This window comes from Meriones unguiculatus, chromosome 6 (genome assembly GCF_030254825.1).
Source record: "Meriones unguiculatus strain TT.TT164.6M chromosome 6, Bangor_MerUng_6.1, whole genome shotgun sequence".
In the NCBI taxonomy this organism is placed as follows: domain Eukaryota; kingdom Metazoa; phylum Chordata; class Mammalia; order Rodentia; family Muridae; genus Meriones; species Meriones unguiculatus.
Window position 1 is genome coordinate 4,080,357 of NC_083354.1, and position 17,755 is coordinate 4,098,111.

Sequence of the window (17,755 nt, forward strand, 5' to 3'; positions counted from 1 at the left end):
CTTCTTTTAATTTTGTTGGTGTGGAGTTTTTTATTTCCTGTGGCTTTTTGGGTGTAGATAACCTCCTTGGTTGGAGTTTTTCTTCTAGTATTTTCTGTTGGGCTGGATTTGTAGATGGATTTTGTTTAAATTTGGCTTTGTCAGGAAATATCTTTTTTTCTCTATGGTGATTGAAAGTTTTGCTGGGTATAGTAGTCTGGACTGACATCTGCAGTCTCTTAGAGTATGCAAGACATCTGCTTAAGACCTTCTGGCTTTTACAGTCTCTGTTGAGAAGTCAGCTGTAATTCTGTTTGATAGGTCTGCTTTATATGTTACTTGGCTTTTTTTCCTTACAGCTTTTTATATTCATTCTTTGTTCTCTATATTTAATGTTTTGATTATTAAGTGGTGGGAATATTTTCTTTTCTGGTCCAATCTATTTGGTGTTCTGAAACCAAAGAAATTTTCTTTGGGAAATTTTCTTCTATGATTTTGTTGAAAATATTTCTTGGGCCTTTGAGCTGGGAGTCTTCTCCCTCCTCTATTTCTTTTATTCTTAGGTTTGTTCTTTACATAGTATTCCAGATTTCTTAGATGTTTTATGTCAGGAACTTTTTAGATTTAACATTTTCTTTGACTGATGTATAGATTTCTACAATCATATCTTCTATGCCCGAGACTCATTCTTCCATCACTTGTATTCTGCTGGTGATGCTTGTGTCTATAGTTTCTGTTCTCTTCCTTAGGTTTTTCATTTTCATAGTTCCATCAATTTGTGTTTTCTTTATTGCTTCTATTTCTTGAACATTTTTATTCATTTTCTTTACCTACTTGGTTGTATTTTTCTGTCTTTTAAGGGATTTATTTATTTACTCTTTAAATAACCTTTATCACCTTTACAAGATTGGATTTAAGGTCATCATCTTGTGCTTCGGCTGTGTTATGATATCCTGGGCTTGCTGTGGTAGGATAGCTGGGCTCTGGTGCTGTCATATATCCCTGGCTCTTATTGATTGTGTTCTTATGCTGGCCTTTAGCTATCTGGTTGTTCCTAGTACCAGCTGGCTACCGGGGATAAAGAGTTGTGGGCTGAAAAATAGAGCACAGGGGTGTGGGTGTTGTTTATCACTGTTGGGTGTACTCTAGGTGGATTTGTCAGACAGGCTATAAGTGGGGAGTGGTCTAATAAGGCTGTTTGTGCCAACAGGACTCCTAAGGAAGACAGACAGAGATTTGAGCCTTACAGTGGAGCTCAGGGAACAAAGTGCAGCTCACCTCTGCTGGCTGTGCCCCAGGGAGGCCCAGCAGTCAGGAAATTGGCTGGGAGAGGTCTAACCTGTATGTTCCTCCTGCCTGCCAGGCATCCTCAGGGGCTAGACAACGGAACTCAGGAGACAAAGCACAGCTCAGTGCTGCTGGCTGTGCCCCAGGGACATCCAGAAACCGATCTGTATTCTTCATAAGTCTTTAGTATTAGTTACCCATATCCACACTCCTTCTTGTATACAGTACTCCCATTCCCAACCATGTAATACTTCTTACCCCATTTTCTCCATTTCACCTCTATAATATCTGCATTCTATTTCCTTCTCTTAAAAGACCCCTCCTGGAGGCTCCTTACAGGTTTCCTTATTTCTATGGTCAAACCAGTGGAGTCTACGTCATGCTGCTTGCGTATGCATAGCTTTAAGTCCTCGTGCTAGAACATGGGTTGATATGTACTAATATCCAACGATGCAATGGTGGCATACACATATGAGAGAGAACATGCAAAATTTGTCTTTATGGGTCTAGGTTATCTATCTTAGAATGTTTTCTTCCAGTTTCATCAATTAATCAGTAAATTTCATATTTTTTATTTTTAATTTTTATTTTTTTATATTAGTTAAAGTTTATTAACTTTGTATCCTAGCTGTATCTCACTCCCTCATTCCCTCCCATTCCCACCCTTCTCCCTTCATCTTCTCTCTACCACCATCTAAGTCCACACTTTCATCTGACCCTAGTTTATCAAGTATCTTCAGGCCTGGTTACAAAGTCCTCCTCTGTGGTCTAGCAGGGCTGTTCCTCCCTCAAGTGTGGGGGGAGGTCAAAGAACCAGCCATTGAGTTCACTTCAGAAATAGTCCCTGGTCCCCTTACTAGGGTACCCACTTGGATACTGAGCTACCATGGACTACATCCGAGCAGGGGTTCTAGGTTATATCCATACATGGTTCTTGGTTGGGCACAGGAGTCTTTTGTGAGACTGTATCTCATAATTTTTCTTAACAACTGGATAATATTTAATTTTGTAAATGTGCCATATCTTCACTATCTATATATCAGCTGATGAACAGCTAGGATCTTTCAATTTCCAGTTACTATGAACAGGAAGACAATGAGTAATATAAGCCAGTATCTCTAAGGGATATATAATTCTTTAGATATAAGCCAATAATGAATGAAGTTGGAACAAAGATAGATAGATTTCTAGTTCTTTATGGAAGCTCCACACTTATTTCCAGAGTGGCTATATCAGTGGACACTCCAGCCAACAGTGAATAAGTGTTTTATTTCCCCCACATCCACATCAGAATTTGTTGTTATTTTTTATAATATCCTGTCAGGCTGGGGTAGGAGAAAATCTCAAAGTTGTTTATTTTACATTTCCCCAATGGCTAAGGATGTTTGGCACATACAAACAAATATTTCTTGACTGTTTATATTTCTTCTGTTTTTGAGAACTTGATGGTTTAGTTCCATGTTCCAATTTTTATTTTATTTTTATTTTTTCATGGGTATTTAGTTTTTGAATTCTTCCTATAGTCCAGATATTAACCCTCTGTCAGATAAATAACTAGCAAAGATAGTTTCCCATTTTCTAGGCTGTCTTTTCATTTGATTGATGGCGTATTTAATATATAGAAGCCTTTTAGTTTCATGAAGTCTCATTTGTACATTTTTGGTCTTAATGCCACCAGTATTGGGGTCCTGTTCAGAAAGTCACTTCCTGTACTTACATGTTAAACAGTATCTGCTACTTTCTTTTATAATAATTGGAGCTGAATTTTATACAGGATGAGAGATAGGATCAGTCTTAATTTTCTACATGTAGCAATCAATTTGACCAGCACTATTTGTTGAAAATATAAAAAAGTAGCAATAAAATGACTCCAAATAATATTCTACACAGATAAGTGCTGTACTCAGACAACATCAGAGAGGCTTCCATGCAGGAGAAGGGAACACACATAGAGATCGGTAGCCAGATATTACACAGAGAACGAGACTTTGGAACACTCATTCCTATACCCAATGTCTCTATCAAATCCCTCCCTTGTGAGCTCAGGGAATCCTGCAGAAGAGGAAGCAGAATGAGTGTGAAAACCATAGGGGATGGAGTATATCAGGAGAACAAGACCCTTTGAATCAACTTAACAACTCACAGAGACAAGCAGCAAGCAAAGGGCCTCTGAATATATCATTTTTGTGACTTCTCATGGAGTTCTTTTCCTTCTGTTGGTTTTCCTTGTCCAACTTTGATGTGATGGTTTTTGTTTAACCATATTATATTTTCTTCCAATATATATGGTTGTTATCTCATAGAAGCCTGCTCTCTTCTAATGAGAGACAGCAAAGGAGTTAATCCAGATAGGAGGGAAGGTAGGGAGAAATGAGGAAAAGTAGACAGAAGAAAAAGTATAAGCAAGATATATTGTATGAAAAAAATTAAAAAAAAATTTAATTTTAGTTTTTTTAATATTAGTTACAGTTTGTTAACTTTGTATTCTTGCTGTATCCCACTCCCTCTTTCCCTCCCAATCCCACCCTCCTACCCTCATCTCCTCCCTGCTCCTTTCCAAGTCCACTGATAAGGGAGAACCTCCTCCCCTTTCATCTGACCCTATTTTATCAGGTATCTTCAGGACTGGCTGCAAAGTCCTCCTCTGTGGCCTAGCAAGGCTGCTCCTCCCTGGGCGGTGGGAGGGAGGTCAAAGAGCCTGCCATTGAGTTCATGTCAGAAACAGTCCCTGTTCCCCTTATTAGGGTACCCACTTGGATACAGAGCTACCAAGGGCTACTTCTGAGCAGAGGCTCTAGGTTGCATCCATACATGGTCCTTGTTTGGAGAAACAGTCTCATAAAAGACCCCTGTGCCCAGATATATTCCCACCAGCAAAGGAGAAGGGTTCCCCTTTCTCCACAACCTCTCTAGCATGTGTTGTCACTTGAGGTTTTGATCTTAGCCATTCTGGAGGGTATCATGTGAAATCTCAAGGTCGTTTTGACTTGCATCTCTGTGATGGTTAAGGATGTTGAGCATTTCTTTAAGTGTTTCTCTGCCATTCTGTATTCCTCTACTGAGAATTCCCTGTTTAGCTCTGTACCCCATTTTTTAATCTGATTGCTTGAATTGCTGCTTTTTAACTTCTTTAGTTCTTTATATATTCTGGATATCAGCCCTCTGTCAGATATAGGGTTGGTGAAGATCCTTTCCCAGTGAGTAGGATGTTGTTTTGTGACAAAAAATATTTTTTTAATGAAAGGAACACAAAACAAAACAACAACAAAATACTATTTGTTCTTCAAAATATGTTTTGTCCTTTTTGCCAAAAGTCATGTGCTGTAGGAGCATGGGGTTATATCAATTCTTTCCAATGATCAGTGTATATGGTTTTATGGCAGTCCCATGCATGCTTTTTTTTTTTTTTAATTACTATGTCTCTGTAACACATCTTGGAATCATGAATGGCGTTAGCTTCAGTAATATTTTTATCACTCAGGATTATTTGGGTTTTCCTGGTCTTTTGTGTTTCCATATTGTGAGATCCAAAGGAAACTCAATTTCCCTAAATTCAAAAATAGAGAAGGGACAAATAATGCCTTTCTGCATATGGAAGTGCATGCTGGCCTTTAGGGTATCTCAGCCTCACAAGCACCTTGTCCCCATTTTAGAGTTCATGCTAGCATCTTAGCTCTTCCCACCTCCCCTGCTGCACTAATCCTCCCCTCCCCCCTCAAAGGGGCTTCTCCTCCACTACTCATTTCCTTATTACCCTGCTATTTTTATATGCTCAGTCTTTCTCCCTCTCACCTATCTCTGTCTCCTTCCCCATGCTCTCCCTCTCACTGCATTTCTTTCTGCCTCTGCTCTGCTCCTGCTTCTTTCATGGCAAGGTTCAGTCTTCCGACCATCCTCAGTCTGTTACTCTCCCTGCTCTGGACTCTTGTGTAAAGAATTGCATCAAATTTTCATGAGAATTGTGTCAGATTTTTAAATTGACTTTGGCAGGGCAGGCAATTTTTACAACATTGGCCCAAACAATCCATGAGCATGGGAGGTTTATCCATCTTCTCTTTTCTTCCCCAATTTCCTTTTCAGCATTTTCATTATATAAATAGATCTTTCACTTCCTTGAATAGATTTATTGTAAAATGTTTTTTATCTTTTTGAGGCTATTGTGAACGGCATTTTATCACATTTATTGTTTTTGTTGTTTATATAGGAAGGCCATTGGTTTTTGTATCTGCTACTTTCCTGAATGAGTTCACTGTCTATACAAATTTTCTGGTGGAGTTTTAAACACTTTTTTTTAATGTGTACAGAACCATATCATCTACAAATAAAGATATGTGATTTCTCTCTTTCCTATTTCTATAACTTTTATCTCATTTACATGTCTTATTCTTTTAGTTAAGACTTCAAGCATAACATTAACAGGAGGAAAAAAGAGATGATCATGTTGTTTCTCCCCTTCAGTCTATTTATGTAATAGGTTACAGGTTTTGAAACATTCCTACATCACTGTTATGGAGCTAATTAACTCATTGTGGATTTTCTATGCAATCTTGAATTCATTTTATGAATATTTTTTTGAGGTGCTTTTAGGTCTACTTTTATCAGGGAACTTGGTTTATAAATGTATTTTATTATTGGTTTGTTTTCTAATTTTTGAATTTAAATTTAATTTTTTTATATTAATTACAGTTTATTCACTTTGTATCCCAGAATTCTGGATTACCTTTACTTTTCTATTTTATGAAATAATTTTGAGGAGTGTTGGCATTTGTTCTTCTGTGAAGGGGTGAAAAAACATTTTTAATTACTTTTTTCATGACATTGTATGTTAGGGCTTTGTTGAAATTATTTACTGCACCTTCACTTAACTTTGGTAGGTTATATGCTTGTAGACGTTCCTTAATCTTAGATCTTCAGCTTAATGGAATATTGGCTTTTAAAGTATTTTCTTACAACACTGAATTTCTCCAGTGTCTTTTGCAATGTTTCTTTTTTAGTCCTGGTTTAATTAACATGTGTTCTCTCTGTCTTTCTTATTTTCTTTGATTAGTTTGACTAGAGATTTATCAGTCTTACTAATCATGTAACCAGTTTTAGTTTCATTGATTATTTGGATTACTTTTAAAATTTTTATTTCATTCGCAATTTTAATTATCTCTCATAATAGTTTGTTTGGGATGTTGTTTATTATTGTTTTCCAGGCCTTCAGATGCACCTTTAAGTTACTGTCTTGAGATCTGTCAAATTTTTTGATGTTTACTTAGCAATACAAACTCTCCTCTGCCTTCCCTGTGTCCCATAGACTTTTGGTATGGCATGTTCCCATTTTAATTTGAGATTCTGAAAAAAATTTTAATTTTGTTCTTGATTCTTTCCCTGATATAGTTTTCATCTGTTGGTGTGTTTAGTTTCCACAAGTCTGTGTGCTTTTTATTACTGTTGATAATCCAGTTTTATTCCCTTGTGGTCAGGTAAAATGAGGGAATTATTTCAAATTTCCTGTATTTCTTGAGACTCGTTTTGTGTTCTACTATATGATCAGTTTTGGAGTAAGTTCCATGCCCTGCTGAGAAGAATCTGTATTCATCAGTGTTTGGAGAGAATGATTGTAAATGTTGGTTGTGTTCATTTGATTTATGATGTTATTTAACTGCAGAATTTCTTTATGTATTTTTTGTACAGATGATTAGTGAGATTTGGGTATTGAAGTCTCCCACTGTCATTTTAATGGGGACACCTGTGGTTTTATATTTAATAATATTTTTATTAAATTAAATATATTTGTTTTGGTGTATGTATGTGGATTTTAGATGAACTTTTCCTTTGATGAGTATGAAGTGGCCCTCATTTTCTATTTTGACTAGTTTTGGTTTGATTCCTCTTTTGTCACATATTAGGATAGCTACACCGTTTTGTTTCTTCATTCAACTTGCTTCAAATACAATTTTCAGTCATTTTACCCTAAGGCAGTCTGTGTTATTGATGGTGAGGTATGTTTGTTGAAGTAAGGGAAAATATAGGTCCTATTTTCTACTCAGATTTGTTACTGTGTATCTTTCTTTGGGATGACATCATTAATTCTCAGAGGTATTAGTGGAATATTTTTATTAATTCCCGTAATTTTGTTGATTTTGTGCATTTTCTCACATCTTTATTGTCCTAACATTGTTTATTTGTTCATTGTGATTTTTTAATGGTGAGCACCCTTCTCTTTCTATGAAAGTCTCCCTCCTAGAATAGCCTGTAGGGATTTAGTAGTCATAAATTCCTTTAGTGTGCTTTATCATGGAAAGTTCTTGTTTCTCCTTCAATTTTAACACATAGTTTTGCTGAGTATAATAATAGGAGCCTTTAACATTCTAGTCTTTAAGAAACTTCTGTTTCTGTTGAATAATCAGATTCTACTCCAATGGAGTGCCTTTATCAATTAGAAAAGAGATGAGATCTTGCTTTCTTTTCTGGAACTTGTGTGGAAGATTACAGGTTCTAGCCTTACTCTTCTGAGAATCTGCTTTTGTCTGCCTGAATAGACGTTATCCACAAGTCAGCACTCCCATTGCTGGGCCTCTCCTCTGCTGACTTCTGATGTGGTCCTCTAGGTCTCCTTGCTTTGTATTGAGTACTCTCTAGTCATCTTAAAGTAGGGCATAGAAAATCTCGGTGTGTAACCACTAGACCTGGGGGAGGTATGCAGGCCAGTCCTCTGGCCCTCCTACAGTCATACTTGGATCCACAGTGTGGAGCATTCCTACTTATGGCTGATGTGGAGTTTTGTACTGGTCCTCAGGTGGCTGAGGCTAGGATTAGTGAGTTGGAAGTAGAGCAGTAGCTCTTAGCTGGACACTCTGTGAGATTCTAAAACAAATATTTCAGGTGGTATTTGTTAAGGTTTTTTTTTTTAATTTAATTGATTTCAACCGGAATCCCATTACTCAGTTTAAAAACTCTTTTTACGCTAACATTAGCCGTAATGGTTAATGTTATTCTTTAGTTACCAAATCTTTAAGGTATCTAGTTTCAATTGTTTCTTTTCTGAATGGAATACTATTTCTCTGAAATATTAGAAGACATTGCAATCAACTTATAGTCAATTATTGAAATTGTTAGTATTATGTTTTCTTGGTACAAAGAAGTTTTACAATAAAATTTGTTTATAGTTTAAGGAGAATGCATATTAAAAGTTATTCATAGAGTTAATTTAATTCTACAACTTACATATAATTCAGATGAGGCAGAGTATACTGAAGAATCAGATGATGCTACTCTGGCCTTTCATTTGTATTAATTTATACTGAGAAGAAGAGGAAGAGGCCAGAAATGATTGCATGAAGAAAGGAGAGAGATGGAATGGACTGTTATCCTTACTGTTAAAAACACTCCACCTCAAATTCTCTGGCATTTGTGTTCTTTCTTTTTGTGCCCACCCACTTGTCCATTCTTTGTTGGTGTTCTCATCATGAAAACAAACAAACAATCAAAATAAAACTCTGTTGTCAACCTAGAGACTTATATACTGTAGCAAAACAATCTTGTATCAGAGATGTGGAATATATCACCACTTTTCTGAAATAAATTTTCCGTTTGCACCTTGAGGTCTTTCATAGTTTGGTTGAACAAGTTGGGTTTGTTCCTAACTGCAAAAATAAGAACATTTACAGGGATCTATGAGGTTTCGTGGTTCAGAGAATCATGTGGTAAGCCTTAGGTTGTATGGCTAATCCCATCTACAGAATTTGTGACTCTTAGCAGATTTGGATAAAGGAGTTTTACAAATGTAATTACAGGTCTTTAGGTAAGGTCATTCTGGATTTTCTGGGTTGACTCTGAAGCCAGTGGCAAGTAAAGGACGCACAGAAAATACAGACACACAGAGATGGAGATGAATGACACAGGCAAAGGCTTCAGTAATGTAATTATACAACCACAAATGAAAAGGTGCCAGCAATTGTCAGAATGTCAACACCTTTTAGACCTTTCGATTTGTAGACTTCTGACTTATGGAAGGTTTAAAGAATGAGAGTCCATTTTTTTTTTTTTTCAATGCAGTTTATTCAGGAACCTTGAACAATCATCTGACCCTGGGGAAAGCCAGCCCACAGCTTAAATAGCTTCTGGGTAGCCAACCCCAGAGTGCCACGTGGGCAATACAGATAGGTCCACATACATGGAAGCAAGCCAGATCCTCAGCCTTAGCCAAATGTGAAGTTGTTTGTGAAATGGAGCACTCACCATCGGGAACGTGGAAGGCGGAAACCAGCTCCATCTTTCAGGCGCGGCATTAAGCAGCTCTCTACAGTTCCCCCTTTTTGTTTTAGACGCATCAGGCAAGAGTAGAGGTCTGATCTCTGATATTAGAAATAAATTGGGACTTTGTACTGATGTTCATTTAGGTGTAATCCACCCAAAGAGCATCAGACCGTCCGATACCTTTTTCTCAGAGGCGGGACCTGGGGCATCAACCCGCATGCAATCAGACATGCTCTTCTCTGGGTCCAAAGCGGCTGACCCTGAGTGCAGTGCTTAGCCTCGCATCCTGAGCGTAACATTTTAGCTTTTTATGGTAGCCAACCATGCTTGGGGAGACTGTCCTGCTGTAAAGGCCTGAATGGTCATGGCTGCATTACTCTGTTGTGAGACTCTAATCTTGCATTTTTACCACAGGCAAACCAAGGAGACCAACACCAGAAGGCCTGCTAACGCTCCCATGCCTGCCCATTCCTTCAGATGATTCATGGCTGCAGCAATCCATGATGATAATCCTGTGGCTAGTCCTGCGTCCACTCTGGTAGGATTTACAGTGACAATGGCCACTCTCAGCTGCTCCATCGTAGTAGAGAGTCCATTTTTTAAGGTACTCAGTTTATGGCAATTTATTGTAACAGCCACAAAAATTAATAAAGTAGAATCTATTTTTACCAGTAAGGGAATGTTAAAGCAAATACACTATAGGATAGGAAAGCAGGCGTAATCCTGATTAGGCATCTTAATGAAATATTATTCATTGAAGAGGGAGACCAGGGAAAGAACAGTTCTGTCTTAGGAAAGACGTAGTAGTTTCTAACTCAAGCTAAGAAACATGGTTGATATTTTCTGGTTTCACATTTTTTTTATTTTACTAATAAAAATCCTCAATTCATTATGGTTTCTGAGTACCTTTAACTGCCAGTGTTAACAGGAAAGTGCTATGACTTAGCTCTGAGATCTCACTTCACACCAGCTTCTGATCCTGGCATGACTAGTTACCTGCTTTCTTCAAGATCAATACGCACCTGGACTATTTGCTATGTCTTCATGATGGAAAAGCCTCCAGACCAGGGTTTGAAGTAAGTTTATGCAGATTTGGTAACCAGAAATATTGTGATAGGTTTATCACTTCTTTTTATATATATGTGAAAAATAACATTTTATAAAATGAATATTTTAAGGTTGAAATGAGATGCTTTAATAAAATCCCCTTCATTGAGCTTATTTTGTTTTCCAGAAATGAGTCCTCTTTTTCAAATTTTTTTTTAAAACTGATTTGTACTGTTCTTAGTGATGTTTTCAGAACTAAACATCTGCTTATCTAATGTCTTCTTTTGTCTGCCTGTCTGCTTGGCTGTCATGAAACTGCTTGTCTGAATGAGTCAGAGGCCATCGGGCGAAAACGAACTTTCAAATCCACTTACAAGGCCTCCTTACTGGACAGCACATTCAGCTGATTCTTTCTCACATCATTAGAATGGACTTTGCCTCTGGGCACTCTTTCAAAACCTTATGAGTGTGTTTTTCTTCAATCTTATTTTCCTGTTCCTGAGAACTTGTTTACTCTTAGTTTTACTGATTTTTCTGGCTAATGATGGATAGGACTGGGACACTGACCAAATTTCAGTGACAAAAGTCTTAAGTGAGAGGATTAAATTAGGACGGTTGGGAGAGAGAGGTAAGGAAGTTTGTATGGATTGGAACAATTAACACTAAGGGCTATATGGTAAGGTACTATGTAGAATCTTCCGGAAATATATACACATATAAGAGAAATCTAAGTGAGGCCACCAAATAATGGGGGAGACAACGCCCCAACTACACTCCTTTTAGCACTGAGTGAAACCTCTAGTACCAGGAAAGGGTTCCATCCTGTTGAGTCTTTGGCCACAGTTCCAAGGCTACTGGTTATTCTCCACAAACAGAGGCTGTTTGTGTTGCTGAAGGCCATGCTTAACAGATCTCATTGAACACAAAGCAGTCAAGGTGGTGCCTCACTGGAGTTTTCACCAGTCCTGTCTTCCTAATACTCTGAACACTACTAGACAAGAAAGGTAACCACCAACCCAGTATAAATCCCCAGCTGCAGCCGTGATCTGCCTGCATGATATGCTTGTGCAGTAGCGGGACAAATGTTTGAGTAACTAGTCCTTATCTGACTAGATATAAGGCCCACTGCGTGAGAGGGAGTACATGTATGACACTGCTCAGGTGGCCAGGGACCTGAGACTTGAGTGGACATGGGCTTAGGAGGAAATCAAATACTACCGCTATGTAAAAGGAAAGTATCATTAAACTTGCTCAGAACAACCTTCTGCTATGCTCATAGATTAGTCTCTCATTCAGTCATCATCAGAGAAGCTTCCTATTGCAGTGGATAGGAACCAACATAGAAATCCACAATTGGACATTGTATAGAGAGTGAAAGGGTTCATAACATTCAGTCTTTACTGGGATGTCCTCATCTGAACCTGCCCTTAAAGCTCAGGGAACTACATGGAAGAAAAGACTCCAAGGGAACCACGTCTTCCAAACTCAACAGGGTTAATGAACAGGTGAACCTACAAAGACGGTCAGCATGGATAAGGCCTAGACCAGTTCAAGCCTTATGAGGTGCCTACACTGAGATGTAGACATGGGCTCCCATTCCTAACCAAGAAGCTCCCTGCACTTGATACACACTTGCCAAAGAAAGCAGCAGTTTTCTCCAATGGCATCTCACTGGGCATCACCAGAATTAAGGGTAGGTCCTTTGTGGAGCAGTAGATGGCCAACAGCAAATCAGTGGTATTTTTTATAAGTCTTTGTTTCAGATTGCTTTGTTTGGGGATGTGTGTGTATGCATGTGTGTTTATATTTCTTATGTTTTTGTTTGTTTGTTTGTTTTCTGATGAAAGAAAGATGGAGTGAACTTGGGTTGTTGAAGAGGATCTTTGAGGAATTGGGGAGGAGAAAGTGTGATCAGAACATGTTATATGAAAACTTATTTTTTTCAATTAAAAAAATGTTTGTAGAAGCACCAGCCTTACAGATAGGCACAGTTCTCATGGGACATTTTCAATTTAGAAGTGTGCTTCTTCTAAGCCAAACACCTGCCTATTCTATGCTTTCTCATGATACTGTTAACTCTTGTGTATGAATTTTCCTTCAAAATTTCACTAAAGACAACTTGTAATATCTGTGGCTACTCTATGTATCATTTGACATGAATAAAAATTGTTCATAGAATGGTTTACTTTTGTTTACTTGGTATAAACAGGCATATAGTTCATTAGGAGTTGAAAATGATGCATTTAAAATATTCTTTAGCAAAAGTTAATTCAATAATATGAGAAACATAACCATCTGCTTATAGAACCACCATAATCCTATTCTACTCCCTCCCCTTCTGTGTATGCCATCCTTGCTTTAAACCATAGAATTTTGAGGGTCTTTAAAGATCACAAAGTCCACGTCAGAGGAGTTTTATGAATAGATTTTTTTTTTCTTTTAGAATATTCTTCCATTGAATACAAGAGTCCTCCCTCATCAGAGAGAACATTACGTTAGCTTACCCAGTCTTGACTGATTTTCTCTCTTAGACACAGGGAAAACTCTATGTTGCAGCCTGTCAACATTAGAGTCATATGATGATGCCTTGGAAAATGGGATCTGGGTATTAAGCATGGCTATCAGGCTCTGAGTATTAATCCCATGTTCACTCTTTCTTGCTTTGACAATAATGAGTACCAGGTGAATATATCACAAAATGGAAGAAGCTACCTTTGTGTTATTTGACAGACATCCACCAAGGAGAGGTATTAGACTACAACCTGAACCAGAAATATATTGGTAGCACATTAAGATACAAAATTGAGGGTTGTTTATTTCTGTAGCTAATTCAAATAGCCCTCTCTGAAGCAGTCACCCCATAGCAATACTTTCACAGCCAAATTTTGGGAAGAAATCAATTATATAACAAATATAAACAAATATAAAAATTAAGATTTGGTAGAAAGAACATACTTTTCTTAGACAAATCAGACATTTCTGAAACCTCAGTCAAGCATCTCATCTCCTAACTATTTAAGTTAAAGGTGTTTATTTATTGTTTATTTATTGTACAGTTATATATGTGTGGGTACACATACCATTGCATGGATATAGAAGCCAGAAAACACTCGCAGGGGTTAGGTCTCAGCTTCTCCCATGTGGGTTCTGGGGATCAAACTCACATCATTAGGTTTACCAGCCAACACTTTTGCCCTCTAAGCCATATTTCAGGTCCCAATTGGAAAAATTCATCATATGAATGGAATTTATAAAAATTGGTATTCTAGTTTGATAAAGAATCTACTTTTCTGTTTTATTTTTAGAAGAAAAAAAGGATTTGCTACCAGTCCCGGGGGGATTTGAACTCACTGTGCAGTATTTGAATTCACAAGAAACCCCTTGCTTCAGCTTCTGGGGGCCGTGATCTTGTGCCACTGTGTGTAGCAGGGAGTTCCATGAGAATTAAAGCTAGTAGAGAATTTCTGATTTTAGAGAGAACAACCCGAAGGGCATTCACCAGGTAGATAATTTATGAGTAATAGAATACATAGAGATGCTACCTCTCTAAGAGCTACTGTCCCACAAAAGCCAGAGAAAAATCCCTCAAATGGGAAGAGGACACACATGTGAGAGGAAGGGCTGCTTATTGAACTACCATATGCTAAGCAATTGCACGACTCAAGCACCATGGGCTGCCTTACTCCGCCTGTGATGTCACTATGAGGGAGATGACTACAGGAGAGGAAGTCAGAGTCTGAGAGACTGCAGATCTGGGACACTTGCTGCTTTTCTACTTGATGGATGAAAACCTCACATGCATTTAGCATTAAGTGTAATCTGGTTTTCAGTTTCATGCAGTCACACTTTGGCTGCTGGATGGAACTGGAGTGTAATGGACAAGAACGAGGAAGGGACTGAACCATGGCCTGGGTGACACATGGAGACCGCAAGTAGAGGCTATTTTGACATTAATGAAGCAAAGACAAGGCTGAGGAAGGAGAACAAGGTTTCAGCTCTGTCTTCACTTTGCATTAGATAGTCCTGTTGGAATGAAAACAGAATTTAGTTTTACTAATAAAATATCTTAAAGTTTCTTCTGTAGGTTACCATGTTTTACTTTTCATTTCAAGGGCTTTTGTTCTCCTTCCATGCAGGGATGATATTTTAGATCTTCCTTTATCGTCTGTGTTGAAGAGTAGAATTTTGAAGCCTACAGTTTCTCATGAAGTCTGCTGATGTATTACAAAAGAATCAAATGAATGTATAATGAATCATGCATTTGAATTCTGTGTAGTGTTGTTTAAACTTTGTGTGAGCAGGTTCATTGGCTTTATCATACAATGTGCACAAGAAAAAGAGAAGTTTGGTGGCAAATGGAAGAGAAAAGCTTGCTAGCAATTAGATTCTGCCTGAAAAATGTTAGCAGAAGTGATTCCTGTACAACAAATGTATTTACAGGAAGAATCCCATTTGTGTTTCATTTGCATTTCAGCTCATGCCCAGTGAAAATTCATGTCTTGGGAGCTGAATCCAGGAAACATGCCAGAGTCCAGGGGACTGAGCCCAGCTGGGTGTGGACGAGGGCAGGGGCAGGATTGGAAGAACAGCCTTTTCTACACCTTAACAAGTAGATAAGGGGCTTTCCAACCAACCCAAGTTCAAAAGCAAATTATAATGAATCAAAATAATTAGAGAAGATGGTTGTATTTAAGAAAGTTTCTTACATTCTAGGAGAAAGTGATTTTATTGATTTTTTTTAAAGATTTATTTTCTTTATAAGTCTATGTGTCTATGTGTGGGTATCTGCTCTTGAGTGTAGGTGCCTGTGGGGGTCAGGAGACAATGTTGGGTCCCCTGGAATGAAGCTACTGGTGGAAACACCCAGTGTGGGTGTTGGGAACCAAACTAGCATCAGTGAAATAATCGTTGAGCCATCCCTCCAGCTCCCATATTGGGGCTTCTGTCCTTGCTGTTGTCTTTGAATAGCTTAGCAAATAAGACTGCTTTAGGAATAACATAATCCATACTGTTGTGAGCCCACATTATCATTAAGGGTAGCACATGTCTGACTAAGTAACTTTCAAGCTGTCTCGCACATTTATACCATAATAGTCTCATGACACAATTGCTATGTAGTACATCCTCATTGGCTTGAGGTTTGTTGTTTAAAAAGACAGAGAATGAAACAAAACAAAAGACAGAAAACAAAACGAAATGAAATGAATATTTTATGAGTCTGCATAACTGAGAGATAATACTTAGCTTAAAAAGTAATACAAATAAATATATTTATTTACTGTGAAAATAATAAAAGTAAATGTATGTAGTATCATTACATTAGTAACATGTAATTTTATATTCAAATTATATGTTTCATGATTTTCAACTCTGGGTACTGAGTTTAGACTGAGAACACGGTTGATTCCATTTGAATAGCTCAGTCTTCGATACACCAAAAAATGTCATGAGCTGATTCACGTTTCCTTAGATGTGCTCTCTAATTAAAGACTGATTCATAACGAAATGTTTACACTTTCCTCATTAATGTCATATTGGAACATTCTCATGAATGCGGATTGGATAAAATTTCCTCCTCTCCACATATTACTCTCTTAGTTGTATAATGGGTTTTACTTTAAGATTGGTTGTTTCTGTGGGCTCAAGATTAATTACAAAATTAATTAATAATTCAAGCCCTTTAACATTGCTTGGCCTTTCGTTTGTCTAAGAAGGAAGATATGATTATTGCTGACTCTGACTGTTCTAAGTGAGGGTGAAGATTTAATTTCAGGTCCTGGTTTTGTGTGGGAGTTAAGTCCATTACAGAGCAAAATTCTCTGTCATTTCCTGATATCTCACAATTTAGGAGCATGTGCATTGTGTGGTCGTAGCGTGTTGGATGGGTCAGTGTTAACAGCTGTCTTCCTCTGCCTCCGTCTGCTGTGTTTTGCTGCCTTTGTGCTAATAATGTAGAGGTTGAGGAGAGGGTAAAAGTCCTGTAAAAGCAATTACAATCAAAATGAGTCACTGTGCTAAAAGGCAAGCAGCTTGTCTACATTTACAGTACAGACGTCAATCCAATGATTCTTGACTAATTCACAACATCACCATGGGCTTTTGTTACCATCACAGATCTTCCAGATTTATGTAAGGGAATATTTTTATTTGAAATAGGAGGAGGCTAGAGCTCTGAAAAAAAATAAAAGCAAAAAAGAACTCTTCACATTATCACCCTTTTTTTTTAAAAAAATGGAATTTCAAATATCATTATTCCCAAAATAGATTTGTGTAGACTATTTGCGTCTAGTTATTCCTTATAATGACCCTTGTCTTCCTTGGAACAAAATATAATCACTTCTGTGGTTTTCATATTGTTCACAGGTCCAATTAAATTTCCTAATTCAAAGACCTTTTCTTTTCTTTTAATTTTTCTTCTTTTTTTTCTGGAGGGAGGGTAGGAAGTAGGTAAGAATCCAAATAATTACTTAACATTACAGCTTTCCATGTTGGCTTAGCAATAAATAGGATTTCAATATAACTCCTTCACTGGGGCAGTCATTATCTGAAACTAATCACACAGGAAATGAAGCTATTCTTCTGAAATGAGCAAATTGCTGATGGAAATGCCAAATAATGTCCACCTCTCACAGCATCCATAATTAGTCTATAATCCCCCCCAATTCACACATACCCAAAGCCAAGTTTAGATTAAAACCCTTAAGAGCCTATTTTAGAGGACTTGAAATCTGAATTTTAGTGATTCATAAACAAGGTGATGCTGCTTCCTTTCTGTCAGGCTTCTGTTCCCTCAAGGGAAAGGTTGAGGTAATGGCTCCAGCCCTTGGAATACAAGGGAAGACACCTTCACTTCACTGGTCATGTGATCCCTGGAGCTGAACAGTGCAGTTTTCTACCTCTGTACTCTCTGCTACACCTGAGGAAGTCACACTGGCCTGTTTCCTACTTCCACAGAACCAATGCAAAGAGACTAGACATCCCAGTACAGCAATACTTAGAGGAAGTCTTATCCTAACTATTTTGTTATGCTGATTAAGAGGATGGCTGCATGAGACCTGGATTATTCTTTCCATAGAGATATTAACATCATTGCCTTACTCTGATATCTTTTCTGTTTGTTTGTTTCTTGCCTTTTTTTTTTCAATAACTACTATATTTTCTTAACCCCTTCTTGCTTTGCAAGGGTGTGTAGGAAATA

The 17,755-nt window shown here is 37.7% G+C and overlaps 1 long non-coding RNA gene across 1 annotated transcript in view; it reads left to right on the forward strand.

Moving 5' to 3' along the window:
* LOC132654585 (uncharacterized) overlaps positions 1-12,735 on the forward strand; it is a 29,941-nt gene extending 17,206 nt beyond the window's left edge. The window contains exon 3 of the long non-coding RNA XR_009592208.1: positions 9,925-12,735. This is a non-coding gene — a long non-coding RNA (uncharacterized LOC132654585). The remainder of the gene's footprint in view (positions 1-9,924) is intronic.
* Positions 12,736-17,755: the final 5,020 nt, after the last annotated feature.